The sequence below is a fragment of the Hyalella azteca genome, unplaced genomic scaffold (assembly GCF_000764305.2).
Source record: "Hyalella azteca isolate HAZT.00-mixed unplaced genomic scaffold, Hazt_2.0.2 contig12383, whole genome shotgun sequence".
Lineage (NCBI taxonomy): Eukaryota > Metazoa > Arthropoda > Malacostraca > Amphipoda > Hyalellidae > Hyalella > Hyalella azteca.
Genome location: NW_025942343.1, coordinates 89,229 through 112,305, shown reverse-complemented (window position 1 = coordinate 112,305; position 23,077 = coordinate 89,229). Strand labels below are relative to the sequence as shown.

Here is a 23,077-nt window from a genome sequence, read left to right as displayed (position 1 = left end):
GACATATAGACACGTGTGGACATAGACACGTGTGGACATTGACACGTGTGGACATAGACACGTGTGGACATAGACACGTGTGGACATAGACACGTGTGGACATGACACGTGTGGACATATAGACACTTGTGACACGTACCCGAATTTTCTTCACGTATTCACCACAATTTTGCAATTGTATTAATTTCTTTATCAAAATATACTAACTTCCAAATATTGGTGCTCAAACATGTCAGTCGTCATTGATTTTTTTTTTTGCACCGCGAAAAACATTTATTTTTATATTAAAAGTGCAATAGCTAATAATTTCAGTTGATAGATCTTTTTTTGAAGCGCCAAAATTTTTTTAAAGTAACATTTACATGATATACCTTTTCCAGTTGCTAATCCAGTTTTTTCGTAGCATAAAACACTTTTCTTTTCAGGTTGCACAAAATAGAATTCTTCTAGAGTGTATTTGTTTTTGTCGTTGCATGAAACAGTTTTATTTTCAAGTACAGTATANATCATAATATACTAACTTCCAAATATTGGTGCTCAAACATGTCAGTCGTCATTGATTTTTTTTGCACCGCGAAAAACATTTATTTTTATATTAAAAGTGCAATAGCTAATAATTTCGGTTGATAGATCTTTTTTTGAAGCACCAAAATTTTTTTTAAGTAACATTTACATGATATACCTTTTCCAGTTGCTAATCCAGTTTTTTCGTAGCATAAAACACTTTTCTTTTCAGGTTGCACAAAATAGAATTCTTCTAGAGTGTATTTGTTTTTGTCGTTGCATGAAACAGTTTTATTTTCAAGTACAGTATACATAATAATTTCAGCTGCTTCATATTTTTTCTACAGAGACAATCGAAGAAAATCTTTCGGTGGCTGTTTGCCGTTACAGCGAGACATCTTCTGCAGTGACTGGAAGCAACGTAAGTTAAGCAATATACTGAATTTACTGTTTATACAATACTGTAATATACTGTATTTACTGTTTTGCAATACCGTAATGTACTGTATTTACTGTTTTACAATACCGTAATATACTGTATTTACTGTTTTACAATACCGTAATATACTGTATTTACTGTTTCACAATACCGTAATATACTGTATTTACTGTTTTACAATACCTTTATATAGTACTGTATTTACTGTTTTACAATACCGTAATATACTGTCTTTACTGTTTTACAATACCGTAATATACTGTATATACTGTTTTACAATACCGTAATTACTTTATTTACTGTTTTACAATACCGTAATATACTGTATTTACTGTTTTACAATACCGCAATATACTGCAATTACTGTTTTTACAATACTGTCAATACTGTAATATGTTGTATTTACGATGTGCAGTTTTACCAGTCTATATTTGAAAATGAAAAATTAGCTCATTAGTTTTCCGTTTCGCATTTTTTTATTGTAAATTTAGACTTTACTTGAGTTCGACTTCCATTTAACGCCCACTGTATTCTGGCCTATATGTTGGCCATTAATTGTTACAATTTTAACGTGTCAAAGATAACAAAGCTTCTCAAGTCCATGATTTAAATATTCATCTGCCCATTTATTTTTTGAACCATTCTACTGAAATATTCATCTTTTGTCTTTATTTTAAATACATAATCAAATTTCTCGTCTTTAAATTATATTGAGCCTACACTTCTTGGTTTCACATTACTCATGCATCATATTGCTGGCTATCAATGAACTTTAAAATCCTATAGCCGTGCAATAACTTACATATTATATGATAGCTATTACAGAATAAAAATATAATTATAACAATAAACAAAATATTATTATTGAATATTTTGGGCTGGTAATATTGCCGCGTCGTTGCACTGCCTCGCGTTCTTGAGCTCACAAGCGAGGGAAATAAAATATATCTGTCGCCTCGTTCATATTAAGAGACATAGAGATAAATAGCTAGCGATCGTTGAAACTTTTTTTTACCGAGGCTTTGTTTAATCGCCGGGAACAATTTCAGCGCCTCCCAACACGCTGGGCAAACACTGTAAAAAAAACTTTGGTGGAGTAAGTAAAGTTTTGCTCCTTGATTTGTCCTCTAACATTCTGAGTTTTTTTGTGGCCTGTTTAAATTGAGCGTGACGACTTTCTGCAAGTGTAGAACTGCGATGGCTTGATATTTTTTTCAGCAACCTCTGGTTTAAATATTATTGATTTTTGTTTAATATTTTTATAGAAAAGATATATTATACAATACCAATAATAAGCAGTACAAATATTATATTGGTTGTTTTGATAGAAACTAATAATATTTGTTTTACACGACCATTGCACTTATATTATTTTTTTTGCAAAAAAATTAGAAATGGAGACTGTGACGCAATATTTGCACGACGTTTAAATTGCCTCAGTGAATTAAATTGAAGGAGAAATGCGATGCGTCGATCGTGATTCACTCAATTGTGAAAGTAAACAGTCCCGGATCATTCACGAAATTAGTTTCATCTAAAAATTATATCGAATTTCGATTCGGTGCGTGCGCCAAAATATATCAAACGAATTGGTTTCAGGTCTGCGTGCCGTTGTTGTTTGATTGACGTCTAACAGAAATAAAAATAGTTTGTAATAATAGATTCGAAATTGTATTTGTAATTATAGTTTATCCTCGGAAATATTTACTCGATTTTGGAATGGAACAAATTGTTGGGACTTGACTACCCACTGGAATTAAGTTTTTAGTATATTTTATGATATTTTTGTTTCTTTTCGTATAAAATAGCGCGTAAGTCCGCAGTCCGTACGAAATTATCTGACTTGGTTTGGCTTGGATTACGTGAGCCTCAGATTATACACTCAGTAAACTGAGAGACAAATGTGTCCAAAATGCGATCCACTTCTTGCCCATGTGTGGGCTACCGAAAATCATGGCTATGTGTGTCGTTCTTTTGTGGGGCCCCTTTTTGCCTTAACTAGAGGACGTATTAATGCTACTATCTAGGAAGTGTATCACTATTTGGACAATTTGACCCACTCGATGTTCTAAGTGTATAGGGGAAAGGCAGGGGCTGTACTCACGTTCGTTACGTGTAATGTCGTCACGCGTGTCGTGTGGTCGTGGATAAGTTGTTCCATGTGTTTCTTGAGTGTCTCAAGTGTATGGTGTGTTTCAGACTAGTGTCTCTAGTGTATGGAGTGTCTCAGACTAGTGTCTGAAACACACTAGTGTCTCAGACTAGTGTCTCAAGTGTATGGTGTGTTTCAGACTAGGTTCTATGTGTGCGCGTGTGTTTTGTATGATGTATATTCATGTGTAAGTTTACGATTCAATTCTACTAATGAAAATCTCTTTGTACGTTCTGTATGGAGTGTTCACCAAGCGATACGAAGCTGCTAGAGATGGCTCTGCAAACATTTTTATTTCAGCAGTAAAAACTGCAATTTCAGCTGCAAAACTAGAAATTCAGGTGTAAAAACGGCAATTGTATTTTCTGGGCTCGAGTTTGCTGGAAATTTATTTGCGTCAGAGCAAGTGGCTTTGGCCGGCAAAATTAGGCATAAAGATTAATTTATTAATTGTGCGGAACCTATATAATTAGATATTTTTTGCCTAGTTTATTTGTAGAACATACGGCCCGTCGGGTATCGTTTCGCTTGAAATGTACAGGTATTTCTCGCTTATAAAAGCAGGGAAAAAACAAAAGCAGCATTCAGCGCTCCATTCAGACGAATATTATCTTGTAGGAAAACAAATGTTATTGAATGATTAAGGCCGGTGCGGATACTGTCTTCTACCAAAACAAATTCTATTGAAGGATTAAGGCCGAGTTATTTAATACTGGGGGCTTCTGCACCAGAGCGTGCTTAGCTCTAGTTATTTAATGACCAATTATTAAAGGTACCAATAAAATTATCTGACTGGTCTGATTACCTTTCTTCGGCGCAAATGAGTTTCCATATTGCGAGAGAACACGTGGCCTTGAATTGGTCTGTTAAAAACTGAAATTACCGTAGGGCTGTAGTTCCAAATCCCGACAAAATTTTCAAGATGGCATGCAAAAAAAAATATATATATATATTTCATTACATCAGTTAGATAAATATGTACACTATAAAGCTTTTTTAACAAGGTAGTGCAAATTGAAGAATACTCGTGCAGTTCATTAAGTTATACGGACATATTTTAAAAATGTTTTTAATATGGCTCTGAAAACTCAAACACCGCAGTCCAGTCAGTCCGAATCCCTATATCGGTCAGCGTCCTGAGTCTCTCCTCTTTTAAAAGCTTCAAGTAAGTGTGCTTTACAGATGATTTACAAAGCAATGATAATAAAAAGTGCCTGTCTGTTTGATGTTCATTAATTAGAGAAAATAACTACATGTCTCCACTGGCGGCCAATCATGTGGCAATAGAGAACGGCTGTGCTATTAAAGGATTAATATGAACTGTTCGTACTGTGGCCTTCAGATTGATTGTTGCCTCCAATTATGTTTTGTCCGATGAAAGTATTTAATTTATAATCGTAGTTATTGTGGTCATTTTTAAATTACTATTTATTTTTTACCGTTGCACGAGGCACTTGAGTTAAAATTTCACTTTATCGTGAAATTTTGACCTTTCAACGAGCTCAGTTTGTAACTGTTTGCTGCGTTATGAAAATATACTATGTACATCGCAAGATTTTTGTTCACTTACTTTACTTTGATGTAATGTTATGTAAGTAAGTCTAATGTAGAGTAAGTAAATTCATAATTTCAATGTTAATTCATTTATAATGTGATATTTAGTTATAAATTAACGATTACCAAAGGTCTATCTTGATCGACTTGTTTCTGGTGCGAATTAACTGACAAGTCTAAACTCTAACCGAATGACTGGCTAAGATTAATTACCTCTATGACTATGAGACTAACGAAAAGCTTCCGAGACTAGCTACGCTACTACTTGAACGAATTTAAGACTAACCAAGCTACTAACCATATACAAATGAGCCAGGCACTTGCAAATTAGATCAGTACTAACTGCAGTGAGTGACAGAGAGCGCATTTTCTCGTCCGTCCGTGACGTGAAGTGACGGACGGACATTACGAGCACAATAGCGTCTTTTGTCCATAAATGAGAAAATGCGCTACCAAGCATAACTTCTAACCCTAAATCATCTAGCAATGCTAGCGTCGAGTTTCACTTAATTTGCTTCCCCAACTTGCCGTTGCTAGGACAGATGGAGGAGAAGGAAAAATCGAATTCCAATGAATTAGTTACTACCTCGACGGTAAATGATTAAATATTAGAAATATTGTAGCAATTTTATCCAATAGCGGTCCATAAATCTTTCTCTGTACACGTGACCCATTTGATTAATACGATTATTCTTAACAGGACGAGTATTCTATAAACATAATAAAATATCACGTTGCAGATGTGATATTAATAGCATTGATGTTTATTCATGCAGGTCCGTTTTTTGTACCTTCGTTAATTTCAGAAAAGATTGATTCGACAGAGCTTGTTACCATAACAAGCTGTTGCGTTGTGGTTCTTTTGAAGTTAATTCGAGTGAATAAATTAAGCGAAAATGAAGTTTGTTAACAACTGCACAAATGACACTGAAGGCACGAATAAACTTTTTCTCATCATTATTTATAAGTAAATGAGCGTCAAAAGCGTACAGCCGATGCCTGTAGTTTCATTAATACCTGTACAATGATGATTTGATTTAACGATAGCCTCGTGTTGGACAACGCTCATATCACTCATAAAAAGAATGGCTCATACTGTCCAAATCGCGACGTACTTTCTTACTCAAAGCACAGGCAAAAAAAGAAATTTTCTAGACAAAGTTACGCAAATTTATTGTCAGAAGTGGGTCATTATGACCCACATAAATTTAAAAAATGCATCAATATTTGAACACAGCCTCACTAATTCCTCTGAGTGTCCTATACAATTACCCGTACAACCTTTCCCCAGCATTTGGGTAACGAGTTAAGCCCGCGCATACGCAAGAAACCGTCCATTGTTTCTGAACTTACGTGCCGTATGTGTGTTTTCCCAAGGACCTACGAAGACATATGACTTTCACCCACGACGTGGGGAATGGGGAGTTGTGGGGTAATTGTCTTTGATGACGCAATGCGAGTGTAATAAGTTCGTTTCATTTAATGATACTTTCCTTTTCGATCATCTAGTTTAATTTGTTTATTGTGTAATAAATTAATTATTAGCTTATTGCTTGGGTCACCCATGATCTTTTCTAGCTAGCACTCACTCTCAGAAATGAGTGTGTCTTTGTCCTAATCAAGACGATTTTGTGTGTAACATCCTTACCCATTTTCTCGGAAAAATTTCAGGTTGGTGCTTCATGTAGAGGATGTGTCACTTATTGAACAATATGACTTATGCATTTTCTGATAATAATGACGGCATTCAGTGGAGAGTCTGTTATCCTATCCTATATAGTGCGACTGGTCCTAATAGTTCTCTCTATAACAACTGAATATCCCAGTTTTTTTATTATATTAATAAACAATCGAATAAATAAGAAGCTAGAATAGCGCCTATTATTAATATCCGACAAATTCATATTTATCTGTATTAAAAACTGGGGTAGAATAACTAAAACAACAGCTCATTTTATTCGAATGGAAGATACATATTTTCTGCAAGCATGTGTAAGCATATAAGCTGTCTCTTATACACATCTAGATGTGTATAAGAGACAGATATTGAATTATGAGACTTGAGACTATATTGAATTATGAGACGTGTGAGACTATATTTAATTTTGAGACTTGAGACTATATTAAATTATGAGTCGTGTGAGGCTATATTAAATTATGAGACGTGTGAGGCTATACTGAATTATGAGACGTGTGAGGCTATATTTAATTATGAGACGTGTGAGGCTATACTGAATTATGAGACGTGTGAGACTATATTTAATTATGAGACGTGTGAGGCTATATTGAATTATGAGACGTGGGAGACTATATTTAATTATGAGACGTGTGAGGCTATATTGAATTATGAGACGTGGGAGACTATATTGAATTATGAGACGTGTGAGGCTATATTGAATTATGAGACGTGTGAGGCTATATTGAATTATGAGACGTGTGAGACTATATTTAATTATGAGACGTGTGAGGCTATATTTAATTATGAGACGTGTGAGGCTATATTGAATTATGAGACGTGTGAGACTCGGCGAAAGTAGAATTTTACACTCACCTCAGCTAATTGAATTCCTAGGGCTGCTTTCCGGCGAAGTATACAATGTTTTTTGTGGGGTGAATGACGCGTTATTGTTTCCGAATAAGTTCTACCCACAATAATATTGAATTATAAGTAAGTATAAGTGAGCTCACACTAGCGTAGATATCTTTAATTAGCTATTTATCTTTATAACCTCTCTCTCAAAAACGGCCTCTTTGATTGGTATTATTTATTAAACGATGTATCACCACAAAATAATCAATTTATCGCGATTAATTGACCTGAACTTGAAGCTTCACTTGAGTCTGCCTTGCGTCTCAGATGAGGTCAACCTGTACGAGCTCAACGTGTTCAGTAGCCTACACTCAAAGAATTTAGTGAATCTTAGTACAAATAACGATGCACATTGTGCTCTTTGTGCTTCATTAGACCCACTTAATTTGGCATGGTAAAATGGCGCATTAATGCAGAAAGTGCGTTGCCATTTGCACAATATGATCAGTACATTTTTCAGAATGTGTTACTCACTTCCTCTATTGAATGTCATCAGATTCTCTGCTGCAGCTCCGACCGTGAACGCCGCGACCTCGACTTCGCTATAACTTTCATTCGCCCTCTCAATCTTTCCCTCAATTCGTAGGGTGTGTCTCACCTTCACGGTCGTATCGAATTTAATGATTCACTAACGGTGTCACGACAGATTCGTATTCGTCTCTATCAAACTTTATCCATCCACGGTCGTTTCGGATCTAATGATTTACTAACAGCATCACGATACATTTGTATTCGTAACTTATGAACGTTCGTTTTCATATTCATTTTGAAGGTAGTAAAGACGTTAATAAGAATAAATTTTTCCGGATGATAACAGGTCTGCGGTCTTAACCTGTTTAATGCAAATTGTACGAAAATATTTTTATATGTGCTCATACCACGCACGTGAACGTTGGTTATGTGAGACATGTTGCTCGTTTCATGTTCATGCAGCAACTCCTTCATTTGAGTTCAGTTATCCTCATACAATGAAAGTGAATGTAAGAGCTTTTGGCAACATGGCTTCAATAGTGCCTCAAGATCGGTTCCTATACTTTCAAGAAAAGTTAAGAGATCGTAAGTTCATCAGTAAGTTCATGGCCCCCGCGGGTCAGTATTATGTGGTATAGGACGCGTTTCGTCAGCCATTGTGTAACAACGTCTCGTCATTCCGCTCGAGTTCGTAGTTGGCAATGTTTGACAAGAACTTGGCTTGTCTGAAACAAAATATTATGACCAGTGGCTGATATTCTGGTCACGAAACCTTGTATTTGAGTTTTGCTCTCGGAACTTACACTTCAGAATGTCTGCTTCCGGTTCTGAGCTCGTCACTGGGAACGGTACAACTCATCCGTTATATTGAGTTTCCTCTAATTTGCGCCCAATATCTTATTTTAGCTTAAAAATTTTCCGTCATAATTAAAGAACATTATTTCGTCCCACGATGAATATTACGTTTATAGATTTAATTTGAATTTGTTGGATCGCATATGGAGGTCGCTATATTTTTTAGAATAGTTTAGTCATCATAAACTGTTGTGCACTTGTCCCGAAATACGCAAGTCATTTTCGGTGGCTTTGAAAAATTGCATTTATCCGCGTCAAATGTAATATCTTCAGTTCTCAATATTCTTGAATATTCGCAAATAATAACTCTTAAATACGGCTATATTTTGTCATCAAATTGTATACATTCAGAGAAATTATTGGGACACACATTCTGCGTGTATCACTGATACGCAATATTGTTGGGCCAAACTACGTCGAGATGACCTTCACAAGGATGAAATGAAAATTGCATCGTTATTTGGACAAGATCACCAACATTTTTGTGAGTGCATACAGTTATGTATATTGTATATCTACTATATAATATATATTGTATATATAGTGAGTTTATAAGCCTCATTCGTGAAGCTAAATTACCTTACTTTTATCGAAAGGTTATTCCTTCACACAATTGTATGAGATAAAATGCTGAAAAAATGAGCTAAACGTCGAATTGGTGAGCCATCACAAACCTTATATATTGATATTATGAAACGTACGTGAAATACGACACATAGCTTAAACCTATACGATCAAAATATTTTTTTAGAATACCATTCATATTCTTGTGGTCTCCTATTTCGTGGGCCACGTACAAGCCATAAATTATTTCTAATCAAGTATATATCACATATAATTTCCATTTCAAATGAAATTGTACAATAACCTAATGATACTCCATTCTATAAATTCGAGAAATGTTTCCTCTAATTTGACTTCCTTTTATTCTGTTTGGAAGCCCTCCTCAAATTAAAATTAAATATACCTAATACATATACCACTCTACAAATATCATTAATGAAGCTCCGCTGTATAAATAATAATAATACAAATATATCTCCTGTATAGCTTGAAAATAAAAATAAACATCGTTCAAACTGGACCGCTTTACATTTTGTAGCAGTAAAATTAAAAAAAAAATCACACATGTCGGTAATTCGAAGTGAGAAGAACTTGTCCACGCGATAAAATTTCTTCTTGCTTCGAATCACCGACATGTGGAACAGCCTCCCCGATGAGATCGTTGGCGCTCAAAGTATGAACGCGTTCAAGAACAGACTAGATAAAGCTATGGAAAAATATATGTATGTTCAGACTTGAAATGCCTAGCACCATATCGATCCCGGTGGAAGTCTAGTTACCATTTCAAACTATCGTCAGTCTTGAAAATATCCGGTCAAATGACAAGGTTTTAGATCTCCTGTGAACAAGTCACGAAAAGTTTAAGAATCGGCGACAGGCCACATCAGGCCTACTCTTCAGCGCCGACATCGCTATGTTATGAAACTTTCCCTCTTCGAATTTTGATTAAGTCCTCCCCATTACAAACGATCTCAGCACTATAAAATTGAAAAACTATTCCCTGCTGCTCACGATCTCCGTACCATAAAATTAGAAAAATATCCAANCTGTCTCTTATACACATCTAGATGTGTATAAGAGACAGCTATACAGCTGGTTATTTCAGGTTTTATTCTTGAAAATTTTTATCCCTTGTGACGTAATCGAGCTCATCAGTTTTCTGTTGTTTTGTTCCGCGTAATTAGTTAGCAATTATCAATAACAAATTCCATATATCAAATAATAATAATCATCATTATTAGATCTGCCTACAGTTGAACCATCATAGATTTTTTAATACAGCGTATGATATGCTGCGCGTCTGAGTTTTGTTATAATTACCTATTTTATTGATTAAATATTGTAAAATCTCCTATTACCCTCTCAGTAAGGCCATGAGATTATAATCTTTGAATTATAATCGTGATATAGCCACTATATTATAATCTCGCATTCCAACCTCATTATAGCTACCAGATTGTATTATTAAAATTAGAATAAATTGAAATTCTTCTCGTCATTCTTTCATCATCGTAAGACTATGTATTTAAGATTTGATTTTGTCTTCGGGTCTTCGTGCAGATCAGAAGCAAGTTTGGCGGCTTGTAGCGCTTCCTTTTTTAAGCCAGTCTTTTTTTGTACCCCGGCTTCATTTTCTAAGACAGAATTTTTGTTAGCCCTTTCTATTTTCTGTGACATACTTTTTATCCCTTTTCATTTTCTAAGTCAACTTATTTTTGTAGCTCTTTATATTTCCTATTAGAGTGTTTTTAGCCCTTTTTATTTTCTAAGCCAGTCTTTTCTGGTAGCCTTTTTATTTTCTAAGCCAGCCATATTATAGCCTTTCTTATTTTCTAACCCAGTCTTTCTCAGCCCTTTTTTTTTAGGCCAGCCATATTTTAGCCTTTCTTATTTTCTAAACCAGTCTTTCTCAGCCCTTTTTATTTTCAAAGCCAGTCTTTCTCTCTGCGGTCACTCGCCTCCATCTGAGCCACACAAGACGCGCGGTCCGTGCCTTTGAAGCGCCTACTAGCTGGCACCCTGCATTTGTACGGATACCTCGGAGCTCTGCTATTGGTATAGGGCAATACCTCAGCCTTGCAAAACTAAACGCATAAAAGCGAATGGGTTGTAAGGGGACGTATAATGTTTTTGTAAATATTAGATTAGTAAGTTCTCTTTTAGAATTTTAGTCACCACTGACGTGACCTCGCGTAGGAATCTGCTATATCTTGTCATTCGTTCGTGCGATTCCACCACAGAATTGTCATAATTGTGATGCACATTTTGAATGATGCATTTCAAGTGAATAAATCTTACAATATATAATTCCAATAATATAATTGGAATAAAAAATCTTGCAATATATAATTCCAATAATTTAATTGGAATGAATAAATCTTACAATATTTAGCTTATTAGCTACACGCGTATAAGGTTTGCTGTGTCCTGGTCCTGTATTGGACTCACGGTCGCGCGGATTTAACTTGTTTATGCAGTACTCAGCACTCAGAAAAAATGATGGATTTGTCTCACATTTGTGGCAGTTATAGGTTAATTAATTAAGTGACAAATGATTAATCCCAGTTATAGCCAGTTATAGGTCAATTAAAATGTGAGAAATTAAACGCTTAAACATTTATAGGCTTTGTGTGCAGGTATAGATAATTAACGTATTTTTCCTGTTTGTTGGAGACCTAACTATATTTTTGACAATTTGGTAGAGATAAAAGTTAATTTTTCGGCAGCTATTGGTTAATAAAGTGATTCAGATGCGACTTAACAAACATACTTGAAATTATTAGACTGAAATGCGAACTGACCTCACTTTAAAATTTTAATTGAATTACGAAGTTGATGAGAAATTTCAAGCCTAGACGTCTCGTGTCTTGGAACCTGTACAAGTTTGTTCAACTTATACTTACAATATTTGCATAACTTAGACTGAGAAATCTTACATCAATTCTCAAGCTTATACGACAGTAGAATGCATTCTACCGGCGGTGCTAGGCTCTCGATCTGTCTCTTATACACATCTAGATGTGTATAAGAGACAGACCGTACATTATTGTAATCTTACGGTTACAACAACCGTTATATTTTGTAACCGTACATTATTGTAATCTTGCGGTTACAACAACCGTTATATTTTGTAACCGTACATTATAGCAATCTTGCGGTTACAACAACCATTATATTTTGTAACCGTACATTATTTTAATCTTACTGTTACAATAACCGAGGTGATATTAAAAAACATTAATAATCTTGGTCTTGAATAACGGCATATGATTTAAAAATATAATAGAACAAAGTAATAAGCATTTTAGTTATATTTCCGTTTTTGTAACCGTGTATGTTTTAATTTGCTACAATATCGTATGCGCTATTAACGCGAAATATATTCTCAAGGTTGCCAAAAATCTTCCATTCTCAATGCATAACATTAATAACCATCATCAATAACCATCATTAATAACAACCATTAATAACCATCATAAATAACAATTATTAATAACTACCATTAATAACCATCATTCTCAATAAGAAACATAACCATTATTAATAACCATCGTCTTCAATAAGAAACATTATAACCATCTTTAATACCGATCATTGATAACTATCATTCTCAATACAACTCATAATAACCATCACTAAATTAATAAAAACAATTCATATGGGGTGGAAAAATGGCAGCAATGTCTAACAAAGACTTTAGATCAGTGGCATGAATATTAAATGAATTTCCCTGCATATACTGAATGCCGTCTCAAGACAATGAATATGACCGTTGCATGTATCGTGAATAATTAAATGTATCTCAGCGTGTACACTCGTAGAAATAAATGGGTAAATACAGTTCTAATAGTGACACACTTTCGTATTCACTGCACGAGCAGAGAACTGGTGTAGCACTGATACACTGTTTTGCTAGGCTAAACTGGGTCTTGCAGGATTACCCACACAATGGTGAGAAGTGCATCGCTATTTGGACATTGTCACGCACATTTGTCTGAGTGCACCGTCCCGTTGTCATTGTCGGCACCGGTGATTGCTGCATAATAACCAATTGCAGGAGGTGGCAGGTGGTGATTAAGATGGTGATTAAGATGGTGGTGATTGAGATTATTAAGATGGTATGCGGTGTTGTGTTGCTTGATAGCTGATAGCTCTGTAGGATACATTAGTTATGTTATACACCCAGAGAAATGAGCGGAACTTTGTCGAAACAGCGATGCACTTTTAACCTTTATGTGGGTAATCCTGGCCCAGTTTAGCCTGTAAAAATGCATATATGATTGCTACGTTCAGCGAGTGTAACCATTTGGACAATATGACACATTTATTTTTACCAGTGTACTATGATGTTGTTGAAGTGATACCACACGTGACATGATAGCATGAGGCATTCATGTTGAATGTTGATGTTGTACTTCATTTGTTCAGTAATAAATTTGATGAATTTGACCTCAGCTGCTTGATGAATAATAATAATGCCGCAACATTTACTGGATTAGCAGCCATAATTCATGGCTTGTTCGTGGCCCACGAAATTGGAGACAACAAGAACATGAATAAAATTCTCAGAAACATTTTGATATATCTAAAAAATATTGAGATAAATCATAATATTATATATCTTTACTGCGGTAGAGATATATCGTCAGCCATTGTGTAACAACGTCTCGTCATTGACGAATTTTGATTGGTCAGTAGATATTTCATGACGCAATATGCGTGTAATAATTTCGTTTCATTAAATGATACTTTCCTTTTCGATCATATTGTTTAATTGGTTTATTGTTGTGATACATTAATACTTCGTTGATTGCTTTTGTCACCCATGATCTTTTCTAGCGAGCACTCACTCTGAGAAATGAGTGTGTCTTTGTCCTTATAGCGATGCTTTTGTGTGTATCATCCTTACCCATTTACCCCGAAAAATTTCAGGTTGGTGTTACATGTAAAGGATGTGTCACTATTTGGACAATATGACTAATACATTTTTCTGATAATAATGACGGCATTCAGTCTAGAGTCTGTTATCCTATCCTATATAGTGCGACTGGTCCTAACAGTTCTCTCTATAACAACTGAATATCCCAGTATTTTTATTATAATAACAAACAATCAAACAAATAAGAAGCTAGAATAGCGCCTATTATTAATATCCGACAAATTCAAATTTATCTGTATTAAAAACTGGGGCAGAATAACTAAAACAACAGCTCATTTTATTCGAATGGAATATGCTTATCTTGTGCAAGCATGTGTAAGCATATACGTAAGTATTACTGATACTTGGTAACGGAAAAGTGTTACGTCGTTTTGTTTATTGTAATAAATATTGAATGGCGTTCTATTTTGCGAATATTTGGCGAAATAAATGTCGCAATAAATAAATATGTCGCTGAATTTGCCTTTGAATGCAAACGTTTTGACCTCTGACCCTACTCTTGCTTCCGTATTATCAGAACGATATTATATTATTATATTATATGATATTGATACTGATATGACGTTGACTCTGATATGTTGATTTTTCATGCTTTTATTTAAGAAACTTGGGCGAAGTTATGCACCTGAAAATAAATCCGGCCATATGCTAGATTTTCTTCTTAAGATGATTCATGAGACTTAATTGTGAGACCAGAATGAATTAATTATGAGACTTGAGACTATATTGAATTATGAGACGTGTGAGACTATGTTGAATTATGAGACGTGTGAGACTATATTGAATTATGAGACGTGTGAGACTATATTGAATTATGGGACGTGTGAGACTATATTGAATTATGGGACGTTTGAGACCTTGTTTAATTATAAAACGTGTGAGACTATATTGAATTATGAGACGTGTAAGACTATATTGAATTGTGAGACGTGTGAGACTATATTGAATTATGGGACGTGTAAGACTATATTGAATTATGGGACGTTTGAGACCTTGTTTAATTATAAAACGTGTGAGACTATATTGAATTATGAGACGTGTTAGAATATATTTAATTATGAGAAGTGTGAGACTATATTTAATAATGAGATGTGTGAGAATATATTATTGAATTTCTCCAATCTCTTGTCGAAAGTAGATTTTCATGCTCACCTCAGCTAATTGAATTTCTCGGGCTGCTTTCCAGCGAAGTATACAATTTTTTTTGTGGGGGGGGGGGTGAATGACACGTTATTATTGCCGGATAAGTTCTCCATTAACGATAATCTCTCTCTATAAACTACCTCTTAGATTGATATTATTAATTAAATGAATATCACCAAAAAATAATCCATTTGTCGTGATTATTTGGCCTGAGCTTGCCTTGTGTGCCAGATGAGGTCAACCTGTCCGAGCTCAACGTGATCAGTAGCCTACACTCAAAGAATTGAGTGAATCTTCGTACAAATAACTATGCACATTTTGCTCTGTGCATGCTTCATTAAACCCACTTTGGCCCGGCAAAATGGCGTATTAATGCAGAAAGTGCGATGCCATTTGCACAATATGACCAGTAAATTTTTCAGAATGTGTTACTGACTTCCTCTATTGAATGTCATCAGATTCTCTGCTGCCGCTCCGACCGTGAACGCCATGACCTCGACTTCGCTATAACTTTCATTCGCCCTCTCAATCTTTCCCTCAATTCGTAGGGTGTGTCTCACCTTCACGGTCGTATCGAATCTAATGATTTACTAACGGCGTCACGACACATTCGTATTCGTCTCTATCTAACTTTAATCCTTCACGGCTGTATCGAACCTAACGATTTACTAACAGCATCACGACAGATTCGTATTCGTAACTCATAAACGTTCGTTTCCGTCTCCATTTTGAAGGTAGTAAAGACGTTGATAAAAATCAATTTTCCGTATGATGACATGTCTGCGGCCTTAACCTGTTTAATGCAAATTGTACGAAAATATTATATAAGTGTTAATACCACGCAAGTGAACTATAATCATGTGAAACATGTTGCGCGTCTCATGTTCATGTAGCAACTCCTTCATTTGAGTTCAGGTATCCTCATACAATGTATCCTCAGTGAATGTAAGAGCTTGTGGCAACATGGCTTCAATAATACCTCAAGATCGGTTCCTATACTTTCAAGAAAAGTTAAGAGATCGTAACTTCATCAGCCAATCGTTGGCGGCCTTTCAAGCAAAATCCACCAATCACAGACAAGAAAATAGAGCGTAAGTACTTACGTTCATTGACGGCCTTTCAAGCAAAATCCACCAATCACAGACAAGAAAATAGAGCGTAAGTACTTACGTTCACTTAGCGAGTTTTGAAAGTATGGCCCCCGCGGATCAGTATTATGTGATATAGGACGCGTTTCGTCAGCCATTGTGTAACAACGTCTCGTCATTCCGCTTGAGTTCGTAGTTGGCAATGTTTGACAAGAACTTGGCTTGTCTGAAACAAAATATTATGACCAGTGGCTGATATTCTGGTCACGAAACCTTGTATTTGAGTTTTGCTCTCGGAACTTACACTTCAGAATGTCTGCTTCCGTTTCTGAGCTCGTCGCTGGAAACGGTGCAACTCATCCGTTATATTGAGTTTCCTCTAATTTGCGCCCAATATCTTATTTTAGCTTAAAAATTTTCCGTCATAATTAAAGAACATTATTTCGCCCCACGAAGAATATTGCGTTTATAGATTTAATTTGAATTTGTTGGATCGCATATGGAGGTCGCTATATTTTTTTGAATAGTTTAGTCATCATAAACTGTTGTGCACTTGTCCCGAAATACGCAAGTCATTTTCGGTGGCTTTGAAAAATTACATTTATCCGCGTCAAATGTAATATCTTCAGTTCTCAATATTCTTGAATATTCGCAAATAATAACTCTTAAATACGGCTATATTTTGTCATCAAATTGTATACATTCAGAGAAATTATTGGGACACACATTATGCGTGTATCATTGATACGCAATATTGTTGGGCCAAACTACGTCGAGATGACCTTCACAAGGATGAAATGAAAATTGCATCGTTATTTGGACAAGGTCACAATCATTTTTCTGAGTGCATACAATTATGTATATTGTATATATACTATACAATATATATTGTATTTATATAGTCAGAGTTTATAAGCCTCATTCGTGAAGCTAAAATACCTTACTTTTTACAAAAGCTTATTTCTTCGAGTATGCAATTCATATGCTTGTGATCTCCTATTTCGTGGGCGACGAACAACCATAAATTATTTCTAATCAAGTACCTATATATCACATATAATTCCCATTTCATATGAAGTTTGACATATAACCTTATGTACATATAACCTTCTCAATTTGAAATTAAATATACCTTATACATATATATCACTCTACAAATATTATTTATACAGCTCCGCTGTATAGATATCAATAATACAAATATATCTCCTGTATAGCTTGAAAATAAAAAAAAAACATCGTTCAAACTGGACCGCTTTACTTTTTTGTAGTAGTAAAATTAAAAGAAATCACACATGTCGGCGATTCGAAGTGAGAAAAAATGTCGATGCAACTTATCCACGCGACATTTCTTCTCGCTTCGAGTCACCGACATGTGGAACAGCCTCCCTGATGACATCGTCGGCGCTCCGAGTATGAACGCGTTCAAGAACAGACTAGATAAAGCTATGGAAAAATATATGTTCAGATTTGAAATGCCTATAGCACCATATCGAACCCGGTGGAAGTCTAGTTACCATTTCAAACTATCGTCAGTTTTGAAAATATCCGGTCAAATGACAAGGTTTTAGATCTTCTGTGAACAAGTCACGAAAAGTTTAAGAATCGGCAACAGGCCACATCAGGCCTACTCTTCAGCGCCGACATCGCTATGTTATGAAACTTTCCCTCTTCGAATTTTGATTAAGTCCTCCCCATTACAAACGATCTCAGCAATATAAAATTGAAAAACTATTCCCCCGCTGCTCACGATCTCCGTACCATAAAATTAGAATAATATCTAAACTTACCCCCTTAAAATTTTGACTGAACTTCCATGACGATATGATATAATTTAGCCCCCGCTGCCCTCTCCCCTCTTGCTGGTTTCCCTCTGATGGACGGCAATCCCGCGATATGATCTCAACACTGCGCGCTAATAGCCCCAGCGGCTGAGGCGTACAGCAGCTTCATTGTTACATTACAGCAGCTTTATTGTTACATTACAGCAGCTTCATTGTTACATTACAGCAGCTTCATTGTCACATTACAGCAGCTTTGTTACATTACAGCAGCTTCATTGTTACATTACAGCAGCTTCATTCTTACATTACGACCCCCAGACTGGCCGTAATTATCCTACAGCCGTAATTCATCTCAGTGTCAGGCAAAGACGCTCAGAGATATTAGTGGGAGTTTGTTCTGATTGCAACGCGCCTTTTGCTTATATGTGGGTCATCCTGAAGCAGTTTGGTCCGGCATAAGGACGTATATTAGTGCTACGTCTCTGCTTGTGCTGTTGGAAGTATGTCACTACTTGGACAAAGTTACATATGTATTTTTCTCAGTGATAAAGCTGTCGTTAGCAGGCGAGTTGTCCAGAGCAGTCGGTTCACGAAAGTCGCCTGTGGGTAGGCGAGTCATTTGATACATTACAATAATTGCAGAAAATTGGTCCCGCAAAATTAAAAAAAAAATAGTTTCAATTTTTGCTCCCCATACAGCTGGTTATTTCAGTTTTATTCTATAAATTTTTTATCCCTTGTGACGTAATCGAGCTCTTCAGTTTTCTGTTGTTTTCTTCCGCGTAATTAGTTAGCAATTATCAATGACAAATTCTATAAATCTAATAATAATAATAATTATCATTATTAGATCTGCCTACAGTTGAACCATCAGAGATATTTTAATTCAGCGTATGAGATGCTGCGCGTCTGAGTTTTGTTATAATTACCTATTTTATTGATTAAATATTGCAAAATCTCCTATTACCCTCTCAGTAAGGCCATGAGATTATAATCTTTGAATTAAAATCGTGATATAGCTACTATATTATAATCTCGCATTCTAACCTCATTATTGTTACCAGATTGTATTATTAAAATTACAATAAATTGAAATTCTTCTCGTCCTTCTTTCGTTATCATAAGACTATGTATTTAAGATTTCCTTCTGTCTTCGGGTCTTCGTGCAGATCAGAAGCAAGTTAGGCGGCTTGTAGCGCTCCCTTTTTTAAGCCAGTCTTTTTTTTGTACCTCGCTTTATTTTCTAAGACTTTTTTTAGCCCCTTCTAATTCTTATGACATACTTTTTATCCCTTTTCATTTTCTAAGCCAGCTAATTTTTGTAGTCCTTTTTATTTTCCATTACAGTGTTTTTGCCCTTTTTTTCTAAGCCAGTCTTTTCTGGTACGTAGCCTTTTTATTTTCTAAGCCAGCCATATTTTAGCCTTTCTTATTTTCTAAGCCAGTCTTTCTCAGCCCTTTTTATTTTCAAAGCCAGTCTTTCTCTCAGCGGTCACTCGCCTCCATTTGAGCCACAAAAGACGCGCGGTCCGAGCCTGTTTGGTGGAGGCCTAACTATATTTTTGACAATTTGCTAGAGATAAAAGTTCATTTTTCGGCAGCTATTGGTTAATAAAGTGATTCGGATGCAACTTAACAAACATACTTGAAATTATTAGACGGAAATGCAAACTAATCTCACTTTGAATTTTAAATTAAAATACGAAGTCAATGAGAAAATTCATGCCTAGATCTTTCGAGTCTTGGAACCTGTACAAGTTTTTTCAACATATACTCATGCTATTTTTATTGAACGTAAACTAAGAAATCTTACTTAAATACTCAAGCTTATGGCTGTCGAATGCGTTCGACCGGCGGTGCTAGGTTCTCGATTTCGTAAAAGTTTTTTTCTATTACGGATTCGTGAATATTGTATTGAACATTTGTTATTTGGGTAAACCATTCTATTGCTTGGGACTTTAATTTGTGTGTATATCAAATCTTTGAACGTATAAATGTGTCTAATATTTGAAAGTATAAGCGTGTCAAATTTTTGAACATATAAGTGTGTCAAGTATTTGAACGTATAAGTGTGTCAAATCTTTGAACGTACAAGTGTGTTGAATTTTTTGCGTATAACGACGTAAATATATATACGTAGTCGAGCATGGGCGTTTACCAAACTACACGCCCTACGAAATGACTTCTCACCCATTAAATTATCGTCATTCCTTATTAAGTTGTTTAGGGTAACTTTCTCTCCTTAAATATTAATGTGATCGCTACGACCACGCTATAATATTTCTTTCGTAGCCCTACGTGTCATCACAGTTCCTGTTATAGACGGAAACTGTACATGGAAGGATATTTGGGCGATGTTTACCTTACACCACGAGAAACTTATTATAGGAACGCCTTTCTGGCTCCTCACAGTTGACGCCTTGTCAGCTCCACGGCTCCTTGTAGTCAGCGCCTTGTCAGCTTTACGACAGGAAACTTATTATAGGAACGCCTTTCTGGCTCCTCTCAGTTGAGCCTTGTCAGCTCCCCGGCTCCTTTAGTCAGCGCCTTGTCAGCTCCACGGCTCCTTGCAGTAGCGCCTTGTCAGCTCCACGGCTCCTTTAGTCAGCGCCTTGTCAGCTCCACGGCTCCTTTAGTCAGCGCCTTGTCAGCTCCACGGCTCCATGCGGTGGCGCCTTGTCAGCTCCACGGCTCCTTGCAGTAGCGCCTTTTCAGCTCCACGGCTCCTTTAGTCAGCGCCTTGTCAGCTCCACGGCTCCTTTAGTCAGCGCCTTGNGCCTTGTAGTTGACGCCTTGTTAGCTACACGGCGCCTTGTGGTTGGCGCCTTGTCAGCTCCCCGGGGCCTTGTCAGCTCCTTGGTTCCTTGCAGATGGCGACTTGTCAGCTCCCCGGGGCCTTGTCAGCTCCTTGGTTCCTTGCAGTTGGCGACTTGTCAGCTCCCCGGGGCCTTGTCAGCTCCATGGTTCCTTGCAGTTGGCGACTTGTCAGCTCCACGGGGCCTTGTCAGCTCCTTGGTTCCTTACAGTTGGCGACTTATCAGCTCCACGGGGCCTTGTCAGCTCCTTGGTTCCTTGCAGTTGGCGACTTGTCAGCTACCCGGCGCCTTGTCAGTTCGCGACACCTTGTCAGCTCTCTGGCTCCTTGTAGCTGGCGCCTTGTCAGCTTCCCGGCTCCTTGTCAGCTTCAGGCGCCTTGTCAGCTCCCCGGCTCCTTGTAGTTGGCGCCTTGTCAGCTCCCCGGCTCCTTGTAGTCAGCGCCTTGTCAGCTCCACGGCTCCTTGTGGTTGGCGCCTTGTCAGCTCCCCGGCTCCTTGTAGTCAGCGCCTTGTCAGCTCAACGGCTCCTTGTGGTTGGCGCCTTGTCAGCTCCCCGGCTCCTTGTAGTCAGCGCCTTGTCAGCTCCACGGCTCCTTGTGGTTGACGTCTTGTCAGCTCCCCGGCTCCTTGTAGTTGGCGCCTTGTCAGCTCCCCGGCTCCTTGTGGTTGGCGCCTTGTCAGCTCCCCGGCTCCTTGTAGTTGGCTCCTTGTCAGCTCCACGGCTCCTTGTGGTTGACGCCTTGTCAGCTCCACGGCTTCTTGCAGTGGCGCCTTGTCAGCTCCACGGCTCCTTGTGGTTGACGCCTTGTCAGTTCCACGGCTTCTTGCAGTGGCGCCTTGTCAGCTCCACGGTTCCTTGTAGTTGGCTCCTTGTCAGCTCCACGGCTCCTTGTAGTTGGCGCCTTGTAAGCTCCACGGTGCCTTCTATTTGGCGCCTTGTCAGCTCCTGTGCTCCTTGTAGTTGGCGCCTTGTCAGCTCCCCGGCTCCTTGTAGTTGGCGCCTTGTCAGCTCCACGGCGCCTTTTATTTGGCGCCTTGTCAGCTCCTTGTAGTTGGCGCATTGTCAGCTTGTAGTTGGCGCCTTGTCAGCTCCCCGGCTCTTTGTAGTTGGCTCCTTGCCAGCTCCACGGCTAGCCTTGTCGTTGGCGCCTTGTCAGTTCCCCGGCTCCTGATAGACATCGCCTTGGCAGCTCGCGTGCCAAGCCATAGATCAGGCGTCCCATTTCCTCATAACGTCTCCAGATGAATTGTTCTAGACAAGTACACCCAGGAAAATTAATGGGATATATTGTCCAAGTATTGACTCACTTTCTGATGCGCCCTTTATTTTATAAGCCTTTCTTTGCCTGGTAAAACTGGTTCAGGATGACGCACACTAGAGCAAAAAGTATTTCGCTGTTGGGACAAAGCTTCGCTTATTACTCTGAGTGATGAAGTTCGTTTATTGAGCGCCGTGACAAAGCGGCTCTGTCACGGCTCATGTCGTGCAGTGAGTCACTGCTCATGTCGTGCAGTGAGTCACTGCTCATGTCGTGCAGTGAGTCACTGCTCATGTCNATGAAAATGTTAATTAAATGTAATCTGTATAATCTGATATTAAAATAATTTAATTTATAGTATAATATGAATTTAAATAAGTTAATTTATAGCAAAATAAAAATTTGTTGTCTCTCAATTTTATGAAATTTTATTACTGTCCACAATTCATGATGACGTAGTCATGGTAACTCATGTGTATAACATAACCTTATGTATCATATACTGCAAACGAACATACAACGCATAGGCCACAATCTGTCTCTTATACACATCTAGATGTGTATAAGAGACAGGTTAATAGCCTACACCGACACGCGACAAATTATCTGGTGTCTAAAAATTCAGTTCAGCCGCGATACTTTTTTATTCTCATTAATCCGCTTAAAAAAATCCGCTTAAAGCTTCGGAACCTATTAATAGGTTTTGATGATTTGAAGATAATTTTATCCCATGCTATTATTTATGAATGAAGTGCGAGTAATATACAAGAACAAATGAATACATTGATTACTAAGAATTGTTCGAAGCAAGGCTTTCCAGTTGCAGTTTTTGAACATATTATCAAACGATTTTTGGGGCCCTAGTCCCAGACTGCCAGGTTATAATAGTGAAATGTCCCTCCATTTTACTTATAATATT

The 23,077-nt window shown here is 37.2% G+C and overlaps 1 protein-coding gene across 2 annotated transcripts in view; it reads left to right on the top strand.

The window, feature by feature from the left end:
- LOC108681423 (calpain-C-like) overlaps positions 1-23,077 on the top strand; it is a 91,290-nt gene that overhangs the window by 42,241 nt on the left and 25,972 nt on the right. Inside the window, exon 1 of one of the 2 annotated variants that reach the window (XM_047883244.1) lies at positions 856-925. The exons of the other annotated variant lie outside the window; for it this stretch is intronic. The gene's annotated coding sequence lies outside the window, so the exon portion shown is untranslated. Of the gene's footprint in view, positions 1-855; positions 926-23,077 lie in introns of those variants that run through there. 2 annotated transcript variants of the gene reach the window in all.